Source organism: Macaca fascicularis, chromosome 4, assembly GCF_037993035.2.
Source record: "Macaca fascicularis isolate 582-1 chromosome 4, T2T-MFA8v1.1".
NCBI lineage: Eukaryota > Metazoa > Chordata > Mammalia > Primates > Cercopithecidae > Macaca > Macaca fascicularis.
The window spans coordinates 74,430,780-74,449,595 of NC_088378.1; the positions used below are offsets into that span (position 1 = coordinate 74,430,780).

An 18,816-nucleotide genomic window follows, 5' to 3' on the forward strand; every position below is an offset into this window, starting at 1 on the left:
TTTTTTGTTTTTCAAATCTCCTGTCTTACCATCTAGTCTACTGAATTCCTTCTTTTTTTTTCTCTTTTATGTGACCTCACTTCTTGAATCCTCCATGCTCTTCTCCAATGTATACTGCTTGCTCTCTAGACTTGCTGCACAGCCATCTTGCAGAGATTTGTCCTTACCTTTCTCTAGCATCAGCATAAATTTTTGTCCTTATTTTGTTGGATTATATGGCCTAGTGAGTTTCCAAAAGATCACCCAGGAGAAAAATATTCTACATCCTTGTTAGTCTGAAAATATCTTCATTTTACTCTCACAGTTAACTGATAATTTGAATGAGTATAGACTTGTAGACTGCAAAACATCTACAATTACAATTTTGAAATATTCTGTCATTATCTTCAGATATGCAGTGATGCTGATAGCACCTGTCCCTATTCCTTTGTTGATAATATGTCTTTTGTGTTTAGGAACTTTGGGGAATTCTTCCTCATAATTTTTATCTGTGGTATTACATGATAATGTCTCCAGGCATGAGTCTTTTTAAATCTATTTTTCAATACCCCAAGTCTACTCAAATCTGAAAAGTTTTCTTCTTTGCTCTAAAAAAATCTTATACTTTTCTCACTCCCTCTGCCTTTTTTTTTTTTTTTTTTAAATCTTTCTCATCTACTGGTTGAATGTTAAGCCTATTGGGTTGGCTCTCCATGACATTCTTATGTTTTCTTTCTTATTTTCTCTCTGCTATGTATACTATATTCTTACAAGACTTCTTTGATTTAATCTCCAGTACTTCTCTTGAGTTTTTAAGTTAACATATTTTTAATGTCTGGTAGCTCTTTTTGCTCTATCGTTGCTCCTTTTTCAGAGTATCTTGTTCATATCTTGTAGCTATAATATGTTCTGAATTCCATATTAATTGGGGTGCTCCTTTAAAATCTTTTATTTATGCTTCCTTGCCTTCTTTAGAGTTAGTTTTTCTATGTTTTTCTTTGTATTTTTCTCTCATGATGCTCATTTTCCTTATTTGCCTGTTAATTCTTAATTGTTCATATATATGTGTGTATACATATATAATTGGTAGTTGATACAGTTTTCCTTTTCCTTTTGTAGGTAAGAGGTCTGACAGTTCTCTCTCTCTCTTGTGTAGGAATTGTGAATATGTGGCTGGGTTAGGTAGGACAGGGCCAGGAATGCCAAATATGAAGTTTCACTTTAGATGAGTAAGCAATTAGCTTGTTCTCAGGATGCTGGCCCTGAATGCTAGAATGAGAATGTTTTTCCTCTGCGTCATCAACCTAAAAGTTTTCACTTTTCTGTACTATTTATTCAATTAATTTGGAGAAGATTTGGGGGGTCATTTTTGGTCTTTGTTTTTATCTGGATGCAGATATTAATATCTTTTGCTTCCTCTCAGTGTATATGGATGAGAAAGGGAAATGTGTGTGGTGATAGATTCAATTGTGCCATATTTTATCCCCATTTTCAGCCCTTATTCTTACTTCTGTCCTATCCTGTGTAGCTTCTCCACTATATTTTTTAGGCTATGGTTTTGGTCAAATCACTACTATTTGCTTTGTATCCCAAGATATTTTTGAAATTTCATTTGCTTTTCTTGACATCATCTACTTTTTTCTACTCACATAAGTGCATGCATACAGGCACACATCATCTTTACTCCTTTACTTATTCTTCATTTTTTCTGTTTCTTCATTTTTATTTCTGTACTGTGTAGGAAAGGATAGTAGGCAAATGATATGCTGAGTTCACCATCTTGAACAGTAATTCAAGAAAATCGTTTATATATTGTAAGCATATATTTTGAAACCTGGGTAAAACATAGTGCAGGATTCTCCAAAGCTGATTGTCCCTTTGCCCACATGACCACCTCTACAACATTCTTATTCAAAGGGAAATGAAATTACTTTGGGAGAAGCTCACATTTTTTGAGTTGTTTGGTACTTTAAAAAAATCACCTCATTAGTTAAGAAAGAGGGAAGAAATTGTGGTTGAGGAGGCAAACAACAGTGTCTGCCATGGTAGTAATCTAACTTTTTTCTTTTCTAATATCACTTATTTAAAAGAGTAGGAAAACATTTTAGAATTGAGTCTTTTATTAATCAGCATTCCCCAAAGGTTAAGCATCAGCTTCAGAGAAGGAACTGCACTGGAGTGCAGTAAAGATGGAATATTAAGACTCGGTGTTGCAGGATGAGGTGGGGTGAAAAAGGGCAGGGAAGAACTGACTGACAATAGATACAACAAGAAAGGCCTAGAAGCTGAGGCTACGGCACACTGGTGAGCTAGGCAGACCTAGTGGACACACATCCTGAAGGAGGTACCCAGAGACTGATGGGCTGGAAATGGTTCTGAAACTTGGCAGCCCATCCCCTCAACCCACGAAGTGACAAGTCTGAGAATGAAAGGCTAACATACTAAAGATAATGAAACATAGAAATGAAAAAAGTCAAAAGCGTGAATAATTTTGTTGAGCTACAAAAAATAGCTTGGAAACACTTCCACCTTGAAATTTTCTGTTCTTGAGACAATTTTGAGATAACTAAAGGCACTCTTTGCAGAATGATCATGTTACACATATACATAAAACACACACAAACTTATATAATTTTACCTAAATGTGTTCATATTATGTATAGATTGTGTTGCAAGCTATTTCATTCAACTGTACATCTTAGACATATTACGTATCAAGCAATACAGATTCACATTATGCTTTTTTAATGCCTCGAAATTTAGAGATGTATTACAATTTAATTTAAATCAATCCAATATTGAGCCTTTTTTTGGTATGATACTTTTTTTTTTTTTAAAGACAGTGTTTCACTCTGTTACCTAGGCTACAGTACGGGGGTGTGATCATGGCTCACTATAGCCTCGACCTCCCAGCTCAAGTGATCCTCCTGCCTTAGCCTCCTGAGCAGCTGGGACTACAGGTGCATGCCACCACACCCAGCTAGTTTTCATATATATATATATGTGTGTATATATATATATATATATGTGTGTGTGTGTGTGTGTGTGTGTGTGTATATATATATATATTTTTTTTTTTGTAGAGAAAGGGTTTTGTCATGTTGCACAGGCTAGTCTCAAACTCCTGGGCTCAAGCAATTCACCTGCTTCAGCCTCCCAAAGTGCTGGGATTACAGCTGTGAGCCACCACACCCGGCCATATGATACATTTATAAATGAAATGTGGAGTTTTGTTTCGTTTTTCAATTAGAGATGGGGTCTTGCTCTGTTGCCCAGGCTTGAGCTAAATGGCATGATCATAGCTCAGTGTAGCCTCAAACTCCTGGCCTCAAGAGAGCCTCCCAATTCAGTCTCCTTAGTAACTAAGACTACAGGTGTGTACCATCAAGTCTGGCTATTTTTTTTTCTATTTTTTGTAGAGATGGGGGTCTTCCTACGTTGCCCAGGCTGCTTTTGAACTTCTGGCTTTAAGTGATCCTCCTGCCTCAGCTTCCCAAAGCACTGGGATTACAGGTGTTAGCCACCGCGCCTAGCCCACTGCAATGAGTTTTAATTGGTTTCCCAGCCATGCACTACTTTCAACCCACCCTACCCAATATTGCCAAAATAATCTCCCAATTCCATTTTGTGACCGCCAAACACTGACTGCCTATTATACTCAATTCTTTAAATTTAAAATTGTGTCTCCTTATAGTTTGTTTACATTTTAGCTTTGTCACTAGCTTCTATTAACAATGTTCCATTACAGATAAATAGGTTACTTATTATCTAGAATGCAGTTATAGTCTTGTTTCTTGGCTTTGCTCATGGCATACTTTCTGGACAGTCTCTTTGTCATCAGGGCCCATTCTCCTTAGGCTGTCTTTCCACTAACATTTGGGGAAGCTGAGCTTGATGGCATGTACCTGTAGTCCTAGCTGCCTGGGTGAAGCAGAAGAATCATTGAGCCCAGGAGTTCAGGGCTGTTGTGCACAATGATCGTGCTTGTGAATAGCCAGTGCACTTCAGCTTGTGCAATACAGCAAGACCCCATCTCTTGAAAAAAAAAAAATTGAGGAAACCCCGGGGACTATAAAGAGGACAAAAATAGTTCTTAAGAGTTCAGTGAAGTAAGGCCATGCCTCAGTGTCCACAGGGAATTGGTTCCAGGACACTCCCACATACCAAAACCCCAGGATGCTCAAGTCCTTATACAAAATGGCATAGTATTTACATATAACCCATGCACATTGTCCCATATACTTTAAACCATGTCTAGGTTACTTATAATATCTAATATAATGGGAAGTGCTATGTAAACAGTTGTTATACCCATATTGTTTAGGAAATAATGACAAGAAAAAAAAGAGTCTATGCATGTTCAGTGCAGACATAACCATTCTTCTTCTTTTTTATTTTCTAATTGTTTTTGTTCCAAAGTTGGTTGAGACATATACAGAAGTCATGGATACAGAGGGCTAACTGAATTTCCTTCCAGGCTAGGACTATTTAATAGAAATATGATGCAAGCCCACCTATGTAATTTAAAATTTTCTAGAAGTCACATAAAAAGTAAAAATAAAGTTGAAATTAATTTTAACATATTTTATTTGATCCATTATATATAATTTCAACACGTAATCGACGTAAGAATTACAATATTTTACATTTCTTTTCTAAGTCTTTGAAATCTGGTGTACATTTTGAACTCATTGCATGTCTCAATTTGGACAAGCCACATTTCAAATGTCAACAGACATATTTAGCTGGTGGCTACCCTAATGGATAGCGCAGTTCTAGGTAGTGTATTTTCGATTCTTCTCTTCTCCCTTAAGCCTCTGGAACTGTGATGAGAATAATCTGCCATGTGAATTCCTAGCACTTATCAGCACCTCTCATTATCAAGTGGCCTCCTTGCATTATTTATTTTTGTGATGCATTTGTCTTCTCTCATGAACTAACTTGTAAATTCTATGAAGTCCAGGACCAAAGACACATGCAATCTCAAGATTGGAAATAGCTTTAACAAAGCCATCAACTAATTCTTCTGTTGATGTGTGGCTCCCCTGTACCAAGTCCCTATTAAGTGAGCTTCAGAATCTCCCTGAAGCAAAATTCTGTTGTTGAAGTATTTACACATGCTAAGGTAGGAAATTCTTTTTGGGTCGTGCTACAAGGGCATCTTCTTTTCAGGATCTTAAATCTGTTCCCTGAAGTTTGCATCACATGAAACAAATCAACTTCACATGACAGGTCACTTCATATTTGGAGAGAGTCCAGTAGTTTTCACTCTTCTAACTGAGTCCTGGAAGGTTTAATCAACACTTCTTCACTTGCCCTGTTTTTGAGTTCTCTTCATCATTTTGCTCTTCCCTGATAGAATGCCATCTTGATTGAGGTCTTCTTCAAATGCTGAACACAGCACTTCAGAGGTGGTCTGACCATTAAAGAGAATAACTGGATCACTATTGGCTGCCTCTACAAAACAGTTCTACCAGGCATCGGGGCACATTACCTTATGAGGAAGCGGGAATGGCAGAGGAGAGCCACAACAAACACATTCACTCATACTATCGTTGCATTGTTGGCTTTTAGTCTAGAACTCTTTGCAGATAAACCACATAGTTCTTTAGGTTAGTTTTTCTTCGTATCTTCCTATCTTTTCAATCGAGTTAGGGAATCTTCGGGCTTTCTGTTTTTGGAGGAGGTCTTCTGACCCAAGGACCGACTTGCAGAGATCACTTTGAGGGAACTAAGCTGAGAATCCAGAAAGCTTATGGAAAACAGGCCTTGACACCAGAGAACCATGTATACTTCCAGTAGCCAGAGAGCTTCGGCTGAAGACGACGATAACAACTACCTGTTTCTTCATTCAAATTGCTCTCTTTTCCTTTACCTTTAATAGGAATTATTTCCTCCACATATTTACCTTATGGAGAAGGGCGGCAGCCTGAAGTAAATGCAGGGGAAAAACTCACAGAGAGGTCGAGATGGCAGGCCTGGCCCGGCGCGAGCAACCAGGGTAAAGCACACCGTTCAGGGCCGCTCCCGCCTGGGCCTGGCGACTCATCCTCGCCGCCGCCGGGACCTTCCGCATCTGCTCCTCCGAGCCCAGCCTACTAGAGGCTGGAGGCGGGAGGCGGGGCGACGCGCGCACGCGGGCGGCGCGGAGGGCCGGGAATCGACGAGTCGACGTGCCGACGTTGGCGCTGCAGCGGGGCGGTGACGTGTAGGCCGGCGCCCGCTCCACTCTGTCCCTCCTCGCCGGGTCCGTGGGTCTGTCTGTCTGGCTGATGATCCTCGCACGCAGTTCCCTGTGACTGGGCGCGACCCCGGCAAGCGCGGCGTGGAGGGCTGACAGGGCGCGGCGGTACAGCTGCCCGCCCGCATCTTTGGCCCTGCCCTCAGCACCTCACCCGGCGTGGGAAGTTAAAGTAAAACCGAAAGGGAAGGAGGCGCGGTGGCAGGAGCTGACGGAGTGAAGGGAAACGCGTGAGCCGGGCCGAGAGGTGAGGAGGTGGAGGTGGGAGGACGAGAAGGGTCGCCGCGGCCAGGGGAGCTGACTGGAGGCGGGGACGGCGGGGCTGGCTACGCGACCCGCCGAGAGATTCTCTTCCTACCTCTGGGGCAAGTCCAGACCTGTCATCCTTTTCGGTGGTTTGAGGTCGAGTCCGGGGTCTCGCAACAATACCGCCCATTCCTAGAGTTTGTAGGTGGGATAGGGGATAGAAAACTTAACCTAAGCCACGTATTGTCTAGGTATTAAGCCACAACGTGACCAGATGAGGTGTTTTTTCCTGTCCCATGCATGGGTAATTTGTTTTCTTTCTTTTTTTCTGTTACAAAGCCTTGGTAACTAAGTTTTTTTTTCACGTAGATTTTGAAAAAGAAATCTTCCTCGTATTTTTCCTCCAACACACTGAAAAGTAAATAGGTAGCTGACCGTGGTGGATTGTGGGTGAATTTCGCAATCAAGGAGCCTAGAATGTCATTTTGAAATAAATAAATGTGTATGTGGGTGCTAGGGAGGTTTTGTGAGTAATGGGCAGTTATTTCAAATAGGTTTCTTATCATAAATTATCCGTGGAATGCAGTGTGCTAATGGTATTTGCTATTCTTTGGTTTAAAAGAAGCATAATTCTAGGGTTTGGTAAAAGTTAGATGTGTTGTCACTTGTGCATTCAAACTCATAGTTACGTTTTCTTTCTTTCCCTAAGTTAGGTTAGACTGATAGCCATTTTCTCCTCACCAGATTTTATGTTTCATAGATTGAAATCCTTTTTCTGATTCTCAGAGTTCTCAAAAGTTGAGAATTCAGCTTTTGGTTTTACCATGGATCGTGCTCCAGTTTTTGTCGTCTCTTTTGTTTAATGATGGTTATAATAGTTTTGCATGAGAAAAATGATCCTTAAAGATGCTGTTAAGCTTAGGCTAAATAATCTTACTTATATGAGTAAATTAATTTTTCATGGGTTCAGCTTTCTTGATCCCTCCTTAACAGTTTTTTGTCATTCATTCATTCATTCAAGTCTTCCTATGTGTCAAACGCTGGGCCAGACCTAGGAGAGCAAGAGAGAGACAATCTCTGTGCTCATGAACTTTCTATAATCCAGCAGCCTCCTTAAAGAGAGAATCTTGACTAGGGTTCTTTCTCATACCATGGATGTGTAGTTGACCAAACCAAAGCTTTTAAAAGAAAAAGTTATTGTCAATGTATATATATAACTGGCATTGAAAGAGGAGCAGATGATCTTGCTTTAACAGCATGATTTGATATTGCCTTTGATCAAAAAGATAGTATATGTACCAGTGGTTTGCCAGTTCAGAAGAGTAAGTTTTTCTTTTGCACAGCTGGTTTAAATATAAAGTTAACAGTTCTACCTCAGTTTCTACCTCAAAATAAATAAATAAAAAGCTTTTTCTTTTGAGATAGAAATCAGTTGCTTTCCAGTCTTCACATTGGTCTGATTGATCTCCTGTGTATCTCTGGAACGCCTGGGCTCAAGCAATCTCCCTGTATCGGCCTCCCAAAGTGCTGGGATTACAGGCCCCATTTTGCCTTTTTGTGTGCTAATAAATAGACTAAGAATTTTGTCTTTGCTAGCTGGCTGCCCCTAGTAGCTTCAGGATGGGAGCTGGTTACCAGAAAGATCAAGGAATTATTAGAAGGTTGGGACTTTCATCCCTACCCCCTAACTGCTTAGGGAGGTGAGAGAGGGGCTGAAGATTAAGTTGATCACCAGTGGCCAAAGGGTTTAATCAATTATGCCTATGTAGTGAAGCCTCCATAAAAACTCAAAATGACAGGGTTCAGAGAGCTTCTGAAAGCTGAACATGTGGAGAGTCCTTGAGGTGGTATGCCTAGGAAGTACTTGGAAGTTCTGCATGGAAATTCCCTTCCCTTTTAAATTACCCTATCCTATGTATCTCTTCATCTGTATCCTTTGTAATATCCTTTATAATAAGTTGGTAAACGTGTTTCCCTGAGTTCTGTGAACCACTCTAGCAAATTAACCGAACCCAAGGAGAGGGTCATGTAATCCCCAATTTATAGCTGGCCAGTCAGAAGTACAGATAAAAAAGTCTGGAACTTGTAATTGGCATCAGAAGTGGTGGGCAGTCTTGTGGGACTGGGCCTTCATTCTGTGGGATATGACAGTATCTCTAGATAGTGTCAGAAATGAATTAGAGAACACCTATCTAATGTCTGCTGCAGAAATGATTGCTTGCTTGGTGCGTAGGGAGAAACTCATACACATTTTGCCACAGACATCTTCTGTGTTGATAGTTGTGGTGTGAGAGCAGAGGAAAAACAATTTGAGTTTTTTCCACTCTCACAAGAGGGCAGGTGTAAATTCCTTGAGTCTGCCTTCCAGAGGCTTATGGATTAGGGTGGAATGAGAATTTGTCTTTCAGACATAATCTGTGCTAGGCCCTTTTCCACTGGACCTTTTCTTTTGTGCAAAGAGTTGTAATATATACTGCCTAATATGTGCTGGGTCTGTTCCATGTTTTCTTGAGAGTAATGGGTGTGCTTGTTTCATCTTTGTGGGATGTTCTGGAATTTTTGACTATGCTTGCCTTATCTGGTGCTAAAATATTTTTTTGTTTTCCCAGGGACATTTAAAGGAAAAGCCTTCCTTATCCTGTGCTAAAAGTAAAATTAACACAACTTTGGGGGGAATATTCTGAATATAAAGGCTAATCTGCTTTATAGTTATAAGCCTGTCCAGGATTTTTTTTCCCCCACCTTTGGGTGGGAAACCTAGTTAGAGGATAAGTTAGAGAATAAGAGCCCCATTTTGTTTTAAATTTTGTTTTTAACTATTTTATATTTTGTATTGTGTGAAAAGTGTTTATGTATTTTATTATTTTGGTCATGCTTTCTCTATTCTACATGCTTCAGATGTGTTTCCTAACTTGATTGGGAACTATTCAAGAGCAATTGCTTCTTGCTTAAGAATGAGTTAGCATCTAAAGTGAACTTGTTAGGTGGAAACTGTGAATAGCGAAGATTACCTTTGAGAATCCCTTAAGAGGACATCAGGTTGGCATAACATGCTGTCTCTCAGCACGTCCTACACAGCTGTGTTTTTCATCCTGACTTGGAATGTATCACAGTTTCTTTAGATGAACTCCCAGTGAAAAAGTTGGTCTGTGTTTGGTCACCACCTTGTATGTTTTTTAAAAAAAGAGAAAAAGTATTAAAAACTAGAGTCATGCAATGCAGCAAGATGCTCACATTTTGAGATGCATGTGGTGATTAAAACAGACTGAAAGAGCAAGATTCTTGTTGCCCATCCGCCGTTCACTCTAGAGCAGGTATTCAATACCTGAAATGTAAGCAGAATCTCTAGTAATTATTGTTTTTGTCTGACTCTACCTTCCTTTTTTTGGCCTACAGTGTTTGGTAGATTAAAGAAAGTAAAATGTGCTTAGACTCTGCTGTATGAACCAATTGATGGTAATAAGGTTTAATACAAGTAAGAGATAAAAGGTTAAAATTATCTTTAGGATTTACCATGAAAAATCAACCCCTTTTGAAACGGCATAATGGAGGATTGTATATATGTGTCGATGGTGGCTATTTTCTGAGTTCTGATCTTGCTAATATTAACAATATCACAACTTAATTTTTTAAAAATATAAATATTCTTATTCACTGTTTATTTAATCTTTATTCACTGTTCATTTTTTCAAGGTGTCGGTTTGTGGGTACAAGATTGTATTTTAAGTATTGAAATCTTAAATTCTAATTTTACTCCATTTACAACCTGCTCCTTCATGTCAGTGGTTTTATCCCTTAATCTGCACTGTATCACTTTGACTATTTTTGTCCCTTTAATAATTCCCTAGTATCCATAATTGTCAGTAACTAATTGTTGACTGAACTTATTAGGAAATATAGTTTGACTGTTTTGGAGATTTTCTCATTTGTTTATAATGAAAAAATACAGTAACTGTATTTTCCTAAAGTTGCTATCAAGCAATTAGACCATTTAGAGTTAAGAAACACAGGTTTGGTTTAAGAAGAATAAATGTTACAATTTTTATATGTAGTACTTCAGAATAGTGTGTATTGGGATTCTAGCTCACTAATTATTGGTTAATATCATCTCCCAAAAGGAAATATGCTACCATTAGATTAGTTTTCTCCTTATTTGGAATGTAAAAAAGGGCAGTTACATTTTCAAGACTTTCTTTTTATCTGTACTTTCGTTTAATTAACAATTTAAAGATTTGTTCAGATAGCCACAGCCAGTACTTCTAACAAAAATAGGCTTTTAGGGTTTCAATCCTTTAGAAATTATATTTGTTATGGGGCATTAAGTATTTATTATTAACAGAATTTTTCATTTATGTATTTATCATTTAGTGGACCATATTAATTGTGGAGTAAAAATTAGTAAGGTAAACATTGATATGCAGGCCAGTTTTTCTTAATACTTATTCACTGTGATCTTACCAGAAATTTTAACTATGAATGTTATGATTTGTCTTTAAGACCTCCTAGTTGAACATCTTTTCCTTTCATCTAGGCCTAAAGTTAAGCACTTAACAACCCTCATCATTTAGGCTTCATTGTCCCACAACCCCTGTGTTATAAAACCTTAACCCTGGTTCACACCAACCTTTGTTCCTATGCCAGATTATTGCCACCTTTTGTTTGCAGTATGAGCTGAACATTCATTGCTACCTGAAAAAGATTTCTTCTGTTATTGTGGGTGGTAAGTTCAGACTTTTGCCTCTGTAATAGAAAAAATCCCATCTCATCACCTGTTTGAACAGTCTCAGCATATCTCAAATAAAATAGGAGTCATTTTGGTGGAACTCCCTTTTACCCTGTTTTTCTCTCCTCCTTCACCCTCTGCTTAACCATGTTATAACTATATTCACTTCCACTCATCTTTCCTTCCATACTTATCTATCCAAGTCTCTCTAGACCTGTGCTTCTGTTGTCATTCTCGCCTGTATTCTCAGAGACCCTAACTCCATCAGTCATGGTCTTTCTCCTGATTGCTCAACTTTTCCTTCTGTCTTTGTTCTCCCCTGATTATGACAGAATCATGATCAACTCTATCCTGTATTTTCAGAAACTCTTAAACCACACTATTTCAGTATTTCTTACTTTTTCTCCTTTTCTTTCTTAATTTCTTGAAAGAATAGCATATACCAATTTGTAGATTTTTTTTTTCTTTTTTTTTCCCCCCCATTTTCTCCCTTTGCATTTATCCTTTAATTCACTGAGATTTACCTTCTACCATTTTTGGAAACTAGGTGTGCTAGTCATCTGGGACCTCAGAGTTGCTGAGTACAGTGGACTGTATCATGTCATTTGAAACTTTCTTTTCTCTTGTCATATCACTCTTTCCATATGACTACCAATTTGTGGATCACTTTCTTAGAACTCTGTTCTTAATTCTCTACTGTCTACTTCCAAGAGGCCTTTAGGAGTAGAGTGCATTAATGGGCATTCATGCAGCTTTTGAAATGGAGTATAAAATGTTGTTTATATGTATATATGTCTGTTTTCTTAGGAAGAGGGTCCATGGGCTTATGTATATTTGACTTAAACGAATATTATGTTCATCCATGGTTTTAACTGTGATGAAGTGATAACATGAAATTCTGGATTTCCACCCCAGACCTCTGATACAAAATCCAAAACCATATATCCCACTTGATAGCCCATAATTAAAGTTTTCCAAAACAGAATTATCATTCCTCTTCCTGATGCCCTCTATACATAATAGAGTCCTCCACTCTTCAGCATTTCCTAAGCCAGAAATTTGAGTGTCCTGCTGCTTTCTCCTTCTTTAAATCCTATTCCACATTGATTCTGTCTTCCAAGTATACTGATCTCCTAAATCCATCCTTTTATGCATTTCCCTGGCTTAATTCTATCCTCTTTATCTTTCACTTGGTTTATTGAAAACCTTTCCAACTGGTTTGTCTATGTCCTGTTTGACCCCACCTTGACAGTTCACCACATGTAAATCTGAGTAATTTTTCTATAACATGTTAATATTTTTTCAGTGATTCTGATTATCAGAATGAAAAGTGCTTAATTTGAGACATGTTGTTTGGTCTCTGCTTACATCTTTAGGTCTTATTTCATCAGTTTCCAAATGCACATTCTGTAGGGGTTTTAAAAGTAATTGAGTCTGTTATTTTGGCTTTCCCCCTCATAGTTTACCCCTTGTAATAACCTTGTCTAGGTCCTTTAAGTCTCAGCTCAAGCTCAGCTTCCTTCCTTTATATCTAGTGCCCTCCTACCCCTTTAGATGCTCCTTCCCTGTCTTCCTACAGTTATAGCTGCATAATTATTGCAACTATTTTTCTTTCTTCCTAACCATACTGTAAACTCATCATTGAGGGCAAGTGCAATCATATCAAAATGTTTTTCTTTTTTTAATCTCTAGAGCCTCATAAAATATCTAATATATGGTGGGTGATCTATACATATTTGCTGAGTAAATGAATAACATAAGATTTAAAATTTGTTTTCTGAATTTGACCTTTATACATTTCAAATACAACTTAAAGGGAATCTTTTTCCTGGTACAAAATACAATGTGTTTTGAGGAACTGTAAACTTTATTAACATCCAGTGCCTAGCCCAGATCCTAGTAGATAGGAGAAACTCAAATATTTGTGTATGAATGGTTTATAGGTAACAATGAGCTAATGAACTGTTACATTTTTAGTGTTGGTCATTCAACCTCGGGAAGAAAACACATCAAATAAAAATAGCAAATCTGGTAATGTGCTTTGCTTCATTCCCTTGACAAGCATAATTCATGCTGATTATTTTGATAAGATCTCCGGGAGCTTTATTTGATGTGTTTCCAGGATTTGTTTCAAGATTTAGAGCTCTTTTTAGCAGTTTTTGTAGTGCTGGCTTGGTAGTGGCAAGTTCTCAGCATTTGTTTGCTTGAAAAAGACTGTACCTTCCCTTCGTTTACGAAGCTTAGTTTTGCTGGATACAAAATTCTTGGCTGATAATTGTTTTGTTTAAGGAGGCTGAAGATAGGGCTCCAGTCCCTTCTAGCTTGTAGGGTTTCCGCTGAGAAATCTGCCGTTAATGTGATAGGTTTTCCTTTATAGGTTACCTGGTGCTTTTGCCTCACAGCTCATAAGATTCTTTCCTTCATCTTAACTTTAGATAACCTGATGACAGTATGCCTAGGCGATGATCTTTTTTTTTTTTTTTTTTTTTGAGACGGAGTCTCGCTCTGTCGCCCAGGCTGGAGTGCAGTGGCCGGATCTCAGCTCACTGCAAGCTCCGCCTCCCGGGTTCACGCCATTCTCCTGCCTCAGCCTCCCAAGTAGCTGGGACTACAGGCGCCCGCCACCTCGCTCGGCTAGTTTTTTGTATTTTTAGTAGAGACAGGGTTTCACCGTATTAACCAGGATGGTCTCGATCTCCTGACCTCGTGATTCACCCGTCTCGGCCTCCCAAAGGGCTGGGATTACAGGCTTGAGCCACCGCGCCCGGCCGGCGATGATCTTTTTGTGATGCATTTCCCAGGTGTTCTTTGAGCTTCTTGTATTTGGATGTCTAGGTCTCTAGCAAGGCTGGGGAAATTTTCTTCGATTATTCCCCCAAATATGTTTTCCAGACTTTTAGATTTCTCTTCTTCCTCAGGAACGCTGATTATTCTTAGGTTTGGTAATTTAATGTAATCCCATACCTCTTGGGGGATTTGTTCATATTTTCTTATTCTTTTTTATTTGCCTTTGTTGGATTGGGTTAATTACAAAACCTTGTCTTTGAGCTCTGAAGATCTGCATGTTCAGTTCTGTTGCTGAGACTTTCCAGAGCATTTTGCATTTCTATAAATGTATCCATTGTTTCCTGAAGCTTTGTTTCTTATTTATGCTGTCTATATCACTGAAGATTTCTCCCTTCATTTCTTGTTTCTTTTTTTTTTCTATAAATTGGGCTTTGCCTTTCTCTGATGCCTCCTTGATTAGCTTAATAACTCACCTTCTGAATTCTTTTTCAGGTAAATCAGGGATTTCTTCTTGGTTTGGATCCATTGTTGGTGAGCTAGTGTGATTTTTTTGGTTGGGGACTGTTAAAGAACCATGTTTTGTCATATTACCAGTGTTCATTTTCTGGTTCTTCTCATTTGGGTAGGGTCTATCAGAGGGAAGGTATAGGACTCAAGGCTGTTGTTCAGATTATTTTGTCCCACAGGGTGTTCCCTTGATGTAGTATTATCCCCCTTTTCCTAGCGATGTGGCTTCCTGAGAGCCAAGCTGTAATGATTGTTATCTCTCTTCTGGATTTAGCCACTCGGCAGGTCTACCAGGCTTTGGGCTGGTACTGGGGGTTGTCTGCACAGAGTCCTGTGATGTAAACCATCTGTGGGTCTCAGTCATGGATGCCAGCACAGTATTTGGAGTGTATCCTGGGTCCTGCAGGAGCAATCTGCTTTCTTCAGAAGGTCTGTGGGTTCTCTTGGCTTTCCTGATTTATTCCTGCTGTCGCTCTGGAGCAAGAGTTTACGATGCAAGACTCCACACACTGCTCTGTCAAGAGTGGGAGCTGCAGTCTAGTCCTGCCTCCTGTCTGCCATGATCCCCCCTTGGTTTTTCTACTCAGATCTCAGGGAGCTTTAAAGTTTTCAGTTACTGTAGTTTGTAACAATGTGACCTCATTACCGAATCCTAATATTAGATCTCTTCTTAGAGGTTGAGTGTATTATCTTGTTAGGATTTGCTAGGTTTGTGAGTTAGAATAAAAATGGAGTCTCGCTTTCTACTTTTTTGAAAAAAGAAAGGCACAGAGGATTCAGGACATTACTGTGATGTATATAAAAATGGTGAAAGTAGTGGTCCCAAGTACCCCATTAATTTGTAATACCATGCCTGAGGCACAGTATTAATACATCATGTTTCTTGTTCTGATGCTACATTTTGAAAGCACTAACTTGTGTGGTAAAAGGTAGGTTCTGAGGCAGAGTATGTTTAGTTTACTATCAGGGCCTTTCTTTAAAGACTTGACTAAATTTAGTCATCTTGAATACATTTTTGCAGTGTCTCAGTGTGGGTAGAAAATTAAAACCCCAATGCTTTGGTATCCATTGTATACCTTACTTCCTCTCTATGGATGACATGTACAACGTACATACATACTCTGTATAATTCTTGGGAGAACTGAGAAAAAGTCAAGTTACTTTCATTAAGAGACTTGTATTCTCTTACAGACCCCAGTTGAGAAAGGCTGGTAGGAACCAGGCTATGCACTGAATTCAGGCCATGGATTTCTGTCACCCAGGCTGAGTGCGGTGGCACGATCATGGCTCACTGCAGCCTTGACCTTCCAGGCTCAAGCAATTCTCCCACCTCAGCCTCCTGAGTAGCTGGGACTACAGGCGCATGCCACTTGCCTGGCTTTTAAAAATTTTTTTGTAGAGTTGGAGGTCTCACTATGTTAACCATGCTGGTCTCAAACTCCTGGCCTCAAGCGATCCACCCAGCTTGATTTCCTGGCTGGATTTCTTAATAGATGAATTTCTCCCTTGGCCATTATTGGCTTGAGACAAAATTAAATGGTGATTTAAGAATAAAAGACATTGGCTGGGCATGGTGGCTCACACCTGTAATCCTAGCACTTTAGGAGGTCGAGGCGGGTGGATCACGAGGTCAGGAGTTTGAAGCCAGCCTGACCAACATGGAAGCCCCATCTCTGCTAAAAATACCAAAATTAGCCAGGCATGGTGGCGCACGCCTGTAATCCCAGCTACTCGGGAGGCTGAGGCAGGAGAATTGCTTGAATCTGGGAGGTAGAGGTTACAGTGAGCCGAGATCATGCCACTTTACTCCAGCCTTGGCGACAAAGCGAGACTCCGTCTCAAAAGAAAAAAAAAAAGAAGAAAAGACATCATCTCTAAGACAGTGGTTCTCAACTACAATCCTTGACCTGCTGCATCATCTGCAAACTTGCTGGAAATGTAAATTCTCAAACCTCATCTCAGTGCCATCTGATCTGCTGAATTGGAATATTGAGGTGAAGGGAGTAAGGTGGTAGGGCTCAGCCAGTTTGTTTTTCAAGAAGCCCTCCAGGTAGTTTCACTATATAATAAAATTTGAGAATCTCTGCTCTGTACTGTCCACTGACTCTTGCTTTCATTTTTTTCTTCCATATGCTCCAGGAAGTATGTTATCTAGTGTGAGAAAAATCCAGATGTGATTCCCTGAATCATCTTATTTCCATGCTTTCCTGAATTCACTCCCAGCAGGTAGTTGAAATCTGAAGTCAGCTAACTTGGAAGTTTATTTGTAAGTTGGATCATTTGACTTCTCTGTTTAAAATTTTCCAGTGTGATGTAGAGAGTCCAACTGTTTTTTTCCCCAGCTGTCCTCATACCAGTTCTTTACTGATCTGTAGTGCAATCATGTTTGTTTTTAATACCTCATTTTTTTGTTTTTGATTTGTAATCTTAACTATTTTGCTCAAAGAATGTGACCTCTTATCAGGGATCAGTAAACAGATTTGGTCACCCTGAGCCCCAGAATGGGTTTTACACTTCTAAAGTGTCATTTTTTAAAAAAGGAAAGAATATATGGCAGAGACTGCATGTGGCTTGCTAAACCTAATTTTTTTTTTGTTTTTTTTGAGATGGATTCTCACTCTATCACCCTGGCTGGAGTGCACTGGCGCCATCTCGGCTCTCTGCTACCTCTGCCTCCCAGGTTCAAGCAATTCTCATGTGTCAGCCTCCTGAGTAGCTGGGATTACAGGCGCCTGCCACGACACCTGACTAATTTTTGTATTTTTATAGAGATGGGGTTTTGCCATGTTGGCCAGGTTGGTCTTAAACTCCTGACCTCAGCTGATCTGCCCGCCTCGGCCTCCCAAAGTGGGGGGATTAGGCATGAGCCACCACACCTGGCCTAAACCTAAATTTTTTACTACTCTCTTTTTGCATAAAAGTTTACTAACTTCTGACTTATATGACACTTATTCTTTGTAATTTGTTGAGACTTGCTTTATGGCTGAGTATACCTAGACGATTTTTGAAACTGTTCAAGTGTACTTCAGAAGAATATGCATTTTTAAAAATCAAGTTCAGGTTTCTGTATTTGTTCATTAAATCAGACTTAGTAATTGTACTCTTCAGGTTCTCTATATCTTTATTGATTTTTTATTTTGGAGGGAAGGTTGGCTTGACTTGTCAATAATTGAGGTCTTTAAACTTTTACTTTGATGTTAGACTTGTCACTTTCTCCTTGAGGTCTATTTGTTTTATTTTGAGACTATCCTAGCAGTGCATACAAATTCAAAACTTTTAAGTCTTCTTAGTGAGCTTTATCTTATTATGTAGAGAGTTTTTTTTTTAATTCCTCCCGAACACCTGTTGTTTTGAAGACAATTTTGTCTGATCTGATATTTTTGATATAGCCACCAGCTACGTTTGGTTATTTGCAGGAAGATCTTATCCTATCCCTTAACTTTCAGCCTTTCCTTTCCTATGTTTTCGGTGTATCCCTAGTGTTTTACTTCTTTGTTGTTTTGCAGTTCATACTGTCAGTCTTTTGAGAGGTAAGTTTAATTTGTATTTATTATGATTATTGACATATTTCCATTTGTTTTTATTTATCCTGCATTATTTGTACTTAGTCTGTTTGTGACATCATGCATGGGTTATTTCTTCAAGTCTCTTCCAGGTTATCACTTTTATTTTTAGCTATTGTTTAACCCATATGTTGATTGTTTTAAAATTTAACAAGTATATATTTTTATTTCTAAAAGTTACATTTTCAAATCATCCTACTTGTATTTTATTATTCATTATTTAAAAAATTCTATTATAGTTATTATAGATAAGTATTTTGTATCTGATTATTCTAATATATAGGTCAGAGATTTTTCCAAGTATTACCCTTTTTGATAACTTCAGGAATACAGTAATCAAGAGGAACAGCAGGACCAGAGAATAGTCTGAGACATTCTGTCTGTCTTCCCTTTCCCAGTTCTTTCCTTCCCACATTGGACATTTTGGCGTAGATAATTCTTAGTTGTTGGGGAACTGTCCTCTGTATCGTATGTTTAGTAGCATCATTGGCCTCTATCCACTAGAAACCAGTAGTCCCCTTCCACCTGCCTGATAGTTGTGACAACCAAAATATCTAAAATATTGCCAGATGTCCCATGTGGGGCAAAATCGTTCCTAGCTGGGATGTTTTAAAGACTTACATAGCTTATGTGACATTCTTCAGGGAGCCATGCCTTATAAATCTGTAGATAGTAGTTGTGTTATAATAAGCAATCTTAAACTAATACAGTCCTCCAAGAGTCTTTCATAGATCACCACTCTCCTAATAGTAAATATTATTAATCTTTTT

The 18,816-nt window shown here is 38.9% G+C and overlaps 1 protein-coding gene across 9 annotated transcripts in view; it reads left to right on the top strand.

The window, feature by feature from the left end:
• Window positions 1–6,163: 6,163 nt before the first annotated feature.
• The window catches only part of ASCC3 (activating signal cointegrator 1 complex subunit 3), a 372,625-nt gene continuing 359,972 nt past the window's right edge, over window positions 6,164–18,816 (top strand). For 6 of the 9 annotated variants that reach the window (XR_012433590.1, XM_005552272.4, XM_005552275.4 and 3 more), the window contains exon 1: window positions 6,164–6,467. The gene's annotated coding sequence lies outside the window, so the exon portion shown is untranslated. Of the gene's footprint in view, window positions 6,468–16,622; window positions 16,750–18,816 lie in introns of all 9 variants that reach the window. The other 3 variants (XM_005552273.4, XM_074037396.1, XM_074037398.1) reach the window with 1 other exon arrangement.